The sequence below is a fragment of the Oncorhynchus masou genome, unplaced genomic scaffold, assembly GCF_036934945.1.
Source record: "Oncorhynchus masou masou isolate Uvic2021 unplaced genomic scaffold, UVic_Omas_1.1 unplaced_scaffold_2249, whole genome shotgun sequence".
NCBI lineage: Eukaryota > Metazoa > Chordata > Actinopteri > Salmoniformes > Salmonidae > Oncorhynchus > Oncorhynchus masou.
Window position 1 is genome coordinate 35,003 of NW_027008722.1, and position 8,904 is coordinate 43,906.

Consider the following 8,904-nt stretch of genomic DNA (forward strand, 5'->3'; position numbering starts at 1 on the left):
AATGCAACAGGGGCCGGCAATAGGCAAGTCAAGGCAGGCAGGGGTCAGTAAACCAGAGGTTGGACAACCGTACTGGACAGCAGGCAAGTCAAGGCAGGCAGGGGTCAGTAAACCAGAGGTTGGGCAACCGTACTGGACAGCAGGCAGGCTCAGGGTAGGCAGGGGTCAGTAAACCAGAGCTTGGGCAACCGTACTAGACAGCAGGCAGGCTCAGGGTAGGCAGAGGTCAATGAACCAGAGGTTGGGCAACTGTACTGGACAGCAGGCAGGCTCAGGGTAGGCAGAGGTCAGTAAACCAGAGGTTGGGCAACCGTACTGGACAGCAGGCAGGCTCAGGGGAGGCAGAGGTCAATAATCAAGAGGTCGGGCAAAGGTACAGGTCCTTTGGCTTGGGGTCAGGCAGAGTGGTCAAGCAGGTGGGCTCAGAGTCAGGACAGGCAAGGGTCAAAACCAGGAGGGCGAGAAAGGAGAGACTGCGAAAAGTAGGAGCTGAGACAAAAACGCTGGTTGACCAACTGGCAACAGGCAAACAGAGAACCCAGGTATAAATAGACCGGGGATAATGGGGAAGATGGGCAACACCTGGAGACAGGTGAAACAGATCAGGGTGTGACAGTCACAAGGGATTTATGCATGATTTAATATCAAACCCTGTTATTGTCAATCATTACTTTATTTGGAACTTAATAGGCACTTATCATAGTCATTTTTCCATTTAACCTTTTGAGATATGAAAACTGTTTTTTCTTTTTTAGTTATTAATTTGAATGTGTTCTTTATGACAGAATCTTAAAATGTAGGTGAAGTTTGAGTTATAAACTGATAAAAATCTAGTGGCCAATCTTCATTGTAAAAGGCCCAACATGTTTCTGATAAGATTTCAGTTTCACTTGGATACAATTTTGATGTGGTTAAAATACTATCAGCTTTTATGATGCTGATAAAGAGGCACCTTAAAACTTCTTGCGACTAGCAATCCCGGATCCGGGAGCGTAATCATCGCCTGAAACGAATTAGCATAACACAGCGGACATAAATACCCCTAGAAACTTTTCCTATTCATGAAAATCGCAAATGAAATATATTCAAACACAAGCTTAGCCTTTTGTTAATCACACTGTCATCTCAAATTTTCAAAATATGCGTTTACAGCCAACGCTAGACAAGCAATTGTGTAAGTTTATCATGGCATAATGCTATGCTAGGCTCTGCTGGCAGCAGGCAACATTTTCACAAAAATAAGAAAAGCAACCAAATTAAATAATTTACCTTTGAAGAACTTCAGATGTTTTCACTCAGGAGACTCCCAGTTAGATAGCAAATGTTCCTTTTTTCCAAAAATATTATTTTTGAAGGCGAAATAGCTCCCGTTTGTTCATCATGTTTGGCTGAGAAATCGACCGGAAAATGCTACCACTACAACGCCAAACCTTTTTCAAAATTAGCTCCATAATATCAACATAAACACGGCAAACGTTGTTTAGGATCCATCCTCAAGGTGTTTTTAACATATATATTCGATTATATATCCATCGAGGCAATTGGTTTCTCATAAGAAGCGATTGGAAAAATGGCTACCTCAGTATTTCACGGAAGATTTTCTGCGGGAGACAGTAATCACGAATGACAAAAAGCAAATAAGAATAATTTCTCCTTTTAAGACGGGGATTCTTACTTTGGATCAAGTAGCTGAGAAAGTCTATTGGTCCACACCATCACTAAGTCATGTAATAGATTGCAAACATTGACAGCTATATAAGGTCCCTTACGGCCATTCTTCAATGGAAATGAGTAAAAAGACGTCACAATGCTGTAGACACCTTGGGGAAAACGTGGAAAACGTAAGCTCATTCGTAGCTCATTCACAGCCATATAAGGAGTCATTGGCATGAGGCGGTTTCAAAAAATGCGGCACTTCCTGGTTGGATTTTTATCTGGGTTTCACCTGTAAAATCAGGTCTGTTGCACTCACAGACAGTATCTTTGCAGTTTTGGAAACGTCAGAGTGTTTTCTATCCAAAGCTGTCAATTATATGCATAGTCGAGCATCTTTTCGTGTCAAAATATCTTGTTTAAAACGTGAACGTTTTTCATCCCAAAATTTTAATAGCGCCCCCTAATGCTTAACTGGTTCTTTCTCCTCTCTTTCATCTACAAATGAAAAAAGAGGAATCATAGCTTTCACCTGGATTCACAGTTTGTCATGGAAAGAAAGGTGTCCTTAATGTTTTATACATTCATGGTCCCCACCTGGGGACTGAAGGTTATGAGAGAACCCCCACATCACTAGCTTCTCTTTATTCAACCTGCCATCTACCCACCTGGGGACTGAGGGTTATGAGAGAACCCCCACATCACCAGCTTCTCTTTATACAACCTGCCATCTACCCACCTGGGGACTGAGGGTTATGAGAGTACCCCCACATCACTAGCTTCTCTTTATACAACCTGCCATCTACCCACCTGGGGACTGAGGGTTATGAGCGAACCCCCACATCACTAGCTTCTCTTTATTCAACCTGTCATCTACCCACCTGGGGACTGAGGGTTATGAGAGAACCCCCACATCACTAGCTTCTCTTTATTCAACCTGCCATCTACCCACCTGGGGACTGAGGGTTATGAGAGAACCCCCACAACACTAGCTTGCATGTTCCTCAGCCTTGTAAAGATAAGGAGTGGATGACTGGGAGGCAGGTTGGCATTTATTGTCATGAATCTTGCCCTGGAGGCAGTTCAGCAAAGTGGTCACTAGCTGGAACAGGCACAACGTAATACAACCAGATTTAAACCTCAACCCCAACCACACTGCTCATCCTTCCCTTAAATTAAGGCCAATAAATATAATTATTTTCCACAGATTTTCCACGAAGCCAATTTTGACTTTGCAGCTGGCATATCTAGAGCAAATCACACAGTTCTGCCTCCAGGTCATGATTCGTGACAAACATCAACCTGCGACTGGCAGAGGCAATGAAGAATCAATAACGCAACTGTTTTCACAATAAACAGGCTTTTTCTTGTTTCAATTATGTTTTATTGTGAAAAGTACAATATCTCCTTGTATACTTGTACAACTATGGAGCGTATGTCCATGTATAATTGAACAATTTGTTTTTCAACATAAAAGACACACAACAAAGAATATTCCTGTAATATTTTCACATCTTGTCAGACGCCAACAGTCTAGTCGGCTGCAGACATTCAGAAGGAGTTCAAGTAGTTTATTTGCCATTTGCAGGTATTAAAAGTAATACATACATTGTAATTCCTTGTTGGAGCTCTCTCACATATAGGACAGTACATACCAGAGGGGGCTGGTGAGGGGAGGACGGCTCATAATAATGTCTGGAATAGAGTGAATGAAATGGAACACATGGAAACCATGTGTTTGATACCATTCCACTTATTCCCCTCCAGCCATTACAAGCCTGTCCTCCCCATTACAAGCCTGTCCTCCCCATTACAAGCCTGTCCTCCCCATTACAAGCCTGTACTCCCCAATTAAGGTCCCACCAACCTCCTGTGGTACAAACACAAACAGTAAAATATATCATAAAAATGCAAAGTGGTAAAAGATCAGAAAAGGAACTAAAAGGTTCAGTCATGTTCTAATAGTCTGATGAAAACAGTTTAGATTGATGATTTAACAGGCAAATAGAACTGGGATAGAAGCTGTTCTAGAACCTGAGATCCAGAAACTGCCTAGCAACCACTGGTCCTCACGAGACTGGTGCCCTGCATGGCTATTTTTTCATTGGAGTTTTTCAGGTTTTGAAGTGATATCTGTGTTTGTGGAACCACTTGGTGTGTGTGTGTGAGTGTGTGTCCAGTGTGTGAGTGTGTGTCCAGTGTGTGTGCGTGTGTCCAGTATGTGTGTGTGAGTGTGTGTTAGTGTTTTTGAGTCCAGTGTGTGTGTGTGTGTGTGTGTGTGTGTGTGTGTGTGTGTGTGTGTGTGTGTGTGTGTGTGTGTGTGTCCTGACCACTCCTGTCTCAGCCTCCAGTATTTATGCTGCAGTAGTTTATGTGTCGGGGGCTAGGGTCAGTTTGTTATATCTGGAGTACCTCTCCTGTCCTATTCGGTGTCCTGTGTGAATCTAAGTGTGCGTTCTCTAATTCTCTCCTTCTCTCTTTCTTTCTCTCTCTCGGAGGACCTGAGCCCTATGATCATGCCCCAGGACTACCTGACATGATGACTCCTTGCTGTCCCCAGTCCACCTAGCCATGCTGCTGCTCCAGTTTCAACTGACCTGAGCCCTAGGACTGTGCCCCAGGACTACCTGACATGATGACTCCTTGCTGTCCCCAGTCCACCTGGCCGTGCTGCTGCTCCAGTTTCAACTGTTCTGCCTTATTATTATACGACCATGCTGGTCATTTATGAACATTTGAACATCTTGGCCATGTTCTGTTATAATCTCCACCCGGCACTGCCAGAAGAGGACTGGCCACCCCACATAGCCTGGTTCCTCTCTAGGTTTCTTCCTAGGTTTTGGCCTTTCTAGGGAGTTTTTCCGAGCCACCGTGCTTGCTGTTTGGGGTTTTAGGCTAGGTTTCTGTACAGCACTTTGAGATCAGCTGATGGACGAAGGGCTATATAAATACATTTGATTTGATTTGATAAGGATTTGTAAGACCCTTATTCTATAATAATGGACAGAGCCCAGTCTTAAAGTCAATCACCAGAGTTTATTCACGAGAGTACTGAATACGATAAAGTTTACCACAGGTTATAAACTGAAAATGACATCATTAGTTTCAACACCAACCCGTGCCATCTCCGTTACAGTACAAAGGCTGTATCTCAAGCCTTCCCACATCCGTCTCACTACCAATTTAATATAATTTACGACTGAGCCAAGATTTTCCGGTATAGATAAGCATTCTAGACAGTCTGAAGATATCGTTCATTCATTCCTACCAAGGAACAGACAGTCATTGTTCTACCTCTTGACCACATTCACACACATTATATTCAGTACTGGGATCAAGAAAGAAAACTCAGCAACATAATAGTATTCTGATTAGTACATATACAGTAACATAAAAGTATTCGGATTAGTACATATACAGTAACATAATAGTATTCTGATTAGTCAGTCCTGATTGAAATGTATACATAATTAGTGATCATTGATAAAAATTCCCTTAACATATCCACCCTTTGATTAAATATTAGACATCCAATCACACATGTAGTTATATTGTAATATTAAAAAGCCTATTTCTATTTTTATTAGAGATATTTCTTGTCATCAAAACATCACCTAAACATAACCCACTACTGGCATTCGCACTGACTGTTTTTTAGGCCTACATCAGAATCATAACTCTTCTTATCAGTATTTTCGTTAACATCTTCATAAAACAACAGTCTAATATTGAAACAAGATACAACCTAACCTCCCTAAACATCAAAAATGGTCTCATCAAATATAAATTCCCCGCAAATGAAGGATCCACTTGTTCTGTAGACATGCATTCAGCACTCCACAGGTCAGAGCCTGGAATCGGCCCGTACCTCACCATCTATTTTCATCGATTTCTCCAGAGTCCTGGAAATAAGACCGCGTACACAGGGAATTAAACAGCCCCATAAAACTAAAACAGTCACACAGGTGAATGTAGCTCATAATACAGTGATCATAATATTTTTACATTTTCCAAACGTACTATCAAACCAATTAGTCAGAAAAGTATCCACCCCAGAGTTTTCTGCCAAACCGTGAGCCAGGGTGGCTGAGGCTTCGGTCACTGATTCGTCCGGAGCAGTGTTATTTGGGATGTAAGCACAAACATGGTCCCAAAAATCACGCATACTCCTCCCTTTTCAGCCGATAACATATCTAATGCAATTATATTCTGCCAAGCCATCGGGCTGGTTGATTCAGTCTGTTCTGCCAAACCTTTAGAAGCATCTCTGGTACAATTGGTAAAACGCTGTTGATTATAATCCATATAATTAATCCAGTCCACGTTCTTATTGAGAGTAGACCACCCGGAAATGCTTAACTCTAATCCTGCTAGGATCTGATTTCTTGCTTTGAACTCATCTGGCACCCCCCGTGGAAACCCCAATGTTATCAATGTATACTTTGTCATCAAAAGACCCAGATGGAGTAGCACTTTTCGCCCGTTTGGCTAAACTTCATGTCTTGGTGTTGAATGAGTGTGAAAGGCATTCCCAAATGTACAAGGGAGCATAATGCTGTCCAATCTGCCGGTAAAACCTCGCCCTGACATCATTTCCCAAGAGTAGTGTACCGGGCCAAACGGTAATAATCTCCTCCGGTCACTGTAAAGGGAGGAACCTGTGGATATAAATAGTGCAAATCAATGCAACTGTCATTATCTGGCATTCCTGCTTTCGTGAACAGATTTACCATACTGGACTAACCTCCTCTACCCGGAACCGTACTAGGGTGTCGACCAAAAACTGGTCATATCCATCATATCACAACCCTAGATCCTCCTTCATTACTGTTTAAAGGGTAAGGCGTATCTTTATGCAATACATCCCTCTCTCCGGATTACAGTCAAAAACTCTCACCTTCACTATACTCCACCTCCTTCCAAACTGGGTGAGTGGATTCATATAGCCCTCTCTCTCTAAATGAGCTATGACCTGTGTCCACGATCAATATGGGGACCTGCACTGATATATACCATAATGTCTCAGTCCTAGACTGCCATGTAGTTAGGGACCCCATTTGGTCTACATAAAACTCCATTGAGAGATCCTTCCCAACCTCTACTCTAACTTCCTGTCTACCCAGATCTAAGGATCTCTTAAGCTTGTTTTGGAACAAAATCCTCATCGTCTAAACCATGGGTCAAATTACCACTCTCCGCATACTCAAGTAGGACGTGCTGTATCAGGAATATGGCACCCACGATAAGACAGCTCAGACGAACAGCCCCCATGTGAAGCCCCACCCTCTCCCCGAGAACACATCACTAGCAAGAGCCAGACACACCTTCACTTCTATGAACAAAAACAGGGGTGAAAAGACAGGAAGGATTTTCTTCATTGGCCCCCGGAATTCTGTCAATTCCAGTTCTGCTCTCGAACACTGTTTATTGTTCGACAGTGACACTGTGTCTTACCCTCCCGCCGTGTGATATGAATCCGGGTAGCTCTTTCAGCTAGCTGTCACCAGGAGTCCTTGGTATGGTCCCCCCAACAAGCCTCAGGGACTGGACTGAGTGACTTCACCTGTAGTTCACCTGTAATGCATAAAATCCTGGACATACAGGCTTGGTTAACAGTTTCTAACATGTTTTATCTGATTATATCTTTAACTTCTATGCCTATTTGTTAGCTAAACATTTTTTTATTATTTTTATTATTAGTTTATTATCCAATAGGCCACTAACTTACCCATCCCCCTTTTGATACCTGACTCTGCCCAGGTAACAACCTTATATACCCTAAATAATGACTTAGGTAGGATTTGTAAATTATCCTTATATTCTTACATTATCATGTATGTCCAATTTTCCCTTGGGCATCCATTCATATCAATCCTGTTTCAATTCTCTGGCAAATGTCTTATCTAGTTTAAGAAGTATTTGTGCTAAGCGTCTCACTGTTTGACTTTATCTAAAATCATTGATTTTATAAGTGGCAATCTCTAAAGTCCTAACAAACTTTAATACTATTTAAATAAAAATGTTCTGAATGTTTAATTAAAACGAATGCTAAACATATTCTATCTCTTTACAGTGTTAATGAAACTCTCCTTAGGGAATCCACTGTATTTTTTCTAAAAATAACATGGGTTAACCTTAAAAATCAGTCACATCAATAATTGAATATATGTTTCATAGTTTGAGATGCCTTATCTACCGTAATTAACCACCCCTAAGAACTGAAACGTATTTTTCTATGTAATTTCCTGCCCTATTGGCTTAATATATCTCCTATCCAAACCTCAATGAATCTTATCTCCCCCTATTTATTCTCGTTGATAAATATAATTTTTTTTTTTCTGTTGTAATAACAAATCAATAATAGCCCATTCAAAAACTTTACAGCTAATATTGTAAAATATCCTTAACCACTTTCTCATCTGCAGTTCAAACTAAAATTCTAACCCAAAACTATAACTAATTTACCTTATAACTAGTAACCCAAATGACCACAAATTCATTATACAAATAGCTCTCCTCTGAGGCTGATCAGACCCCAAGAGATAGCCATGATAAGGTCAAAGGTTACACCACCACCTTTACATTCGTGTTCATCACCATATTAGACATATTAAAGAACCCTTTATCTTTAACCATGTTCATTCACTTGTCTAATTATAACTCAGAAAATAAAACTCCTAATATTCCATACCTTAAGGGAACATTTTGACATTTGCTGTATGGTTAGTGAGAAAGTCCATATTGCAAATGTACGAACCCTAACTAGACGTCCGAAAACATTTCTAAAATTCGCGGACGGCGTCGGGCCGAGCGGCAGGGCCGGACCTACCGGGAAGTCATCAAATGAACTTTCTCGGACATTCGGTTTCCGTTTTATAAAATAATCCAATTTTGGTCATTTTTCCGCTGTCCCGGAAAATCCCACAAGAGGCATAAGCAATCATATTGCAATTGTACAAAAAATCACGAATCACGACATGGCCTTATCTCCAAAACGGAAAATATTTTGAAGCCGAAACTTGGTGAGAGTAGGTTTGGCATAATGGGCAGTTGGCCCCGAACAAGATGGCGTCTAGGCCTCAATGGTTTTTGAGTTATGGCCATTTCTCTGGGATTAAAGGTCCAAAATGAAAATAGAGAAATAGTCAAGGTGTCAATAAAAAAAGAACCAGCCATTTATCTATCGTCATTTAAGAGAAATCGTACAATGACAAATTGGTGATGTTCAAAGATAGGTGTTTTATTTATAAA

At 41.2% G+C, this 8,904-nt stretch overlaps 1 long non-coding RNA gene across 1 annotated transcript; it reads right to left on the reverse strand.

Moving 5' to 3' along the window:
• Positions 1–4,669: 4,669 nt before the first annotated feature.
• On the reverse strand, positions 4,670–7,966 carry LOC135533149 (uncharacterized). Its single transcript, XR_010454453.1, has 2 exons — positions 7,108–7,966; positions 4,670–6,311 (listed from the first exon to the last, which is right to left on the reverse strand). It is a non-coding gene; the product is annotated as an uncharacterized LOC135533149 (long non-coding RNA).
• Positions 7,967–8,904: the final 938 nt, after the last annotated feature.